Source organism: Jaculus jaculus, chromosome 19, assembly GCF_020740685.1.
Source record: "Jaculus jaculus isolate mJacJac1 chromosome 19, mJacJac1.mat.Y.cur, whole genome shotgun sequence".
Lineage (NCBI taxonomy): Eukaryota > Metazoa > Chordata > Mammalia > Rodentia > Dipodidae > Jaculus > Jaculus jaculus.
The window spans coordinates 35,846,599-35,847,773 of NC_059120.1; positions in this window are offsets into that span (position 1 = coordinate 35,846,599).

The following is a 1,175-nucleotide window of genomic DNA, read 5'->3' on the forward strand; positions in this document are numbered from 1 at the left end:
TTATGCTGTAGTCAGGACGGTGCCTCAGGGTCCTTAAAAGGTATAAATGAGATTTGTGTAGAGGGATTGACGATGTCTGGTGCTAAAATAGAACTTTCTCTTTTATGATACTGGACAACAACCTGCTTATGGGTTTCATTTAAAAAGTGGAACTAATAGGTGTTCTGAGTACTAAGGGACAAGTAATACGCATACAGAACTTGGCATTTAACTAGGATTTGGGTACTAGAAGCAGTACTTACGGTTGGCACACATCCTTTATTTACACTAGCCTCTTAGAAGAGTAGAGAGACAGAGAAGGGAGACACCACGGTTTAAGTAGAGAAAGCCAGAGAGGATCCTGCCAAGCTCGGGCACAAGCCCAGTGTACGCTCTGTCAGGGCCTCTTGAGTAGGTCTGCTCTCTGCTGTGCCTGTGTGTCTGTCTTTTGCATGTGCAGTTCCCACACCCGGGAAGTTAGGTAGTCAGGTATAGACACTCCTGATCAAGTTCAATGCAAGCCAACAGCGGCGTTGCTGCAGCCAGCCCATGGAGGGTCTGCGCTCTCTAGGTAAGTAGGGTACTGGGAGCTACTTCCTGGAAGCAGCCGACTCACCGAACTGCCCAGGTCAGGCACTCTTCTCTCCAGGAAAGCTATGAAGACTTTATACAGTGAGAGAATCAAGAAAAAACACAAATCTATTGTATTATCCAAGTTAACGGTGTTTGAATTTAAAGTGCTTTGTAGTATCAGCTACGTTTAGAAATTCTTTTTTTTTTTTGGCATTGTAGTCATGGTGCTAAATGCTCTGTAATCTCACTTAATCCTCACAACCACTCTCACAATGTTCTGTCCATTTTGCATATCGGGAAAATAAGACTCAGACGTTAAGAGACTTGTTGAAAGTCACAACTAGTAAGTGAGGGCACCATAGCGTTAAGTCTGAGCTTATTCTGACTCTAAACAGTATGCTTTTAGCAGCTACTCTCCTCTCTGAACATTTCAGTTTCTTCTGTAAGTAAAATACATTCAGAATCTTAATTTCCAGCAGCTGTAATAAAACATTTTGGGGAATATGTTTTCTAGACCCATTCACCCCTCCCAACCAATCTTCTTTCTCTGGTCTCTTACTCATTACACAATAGATTCTGACATCTTCTACATAACATGTTTGACCTGGTTATAGAATTCAGGG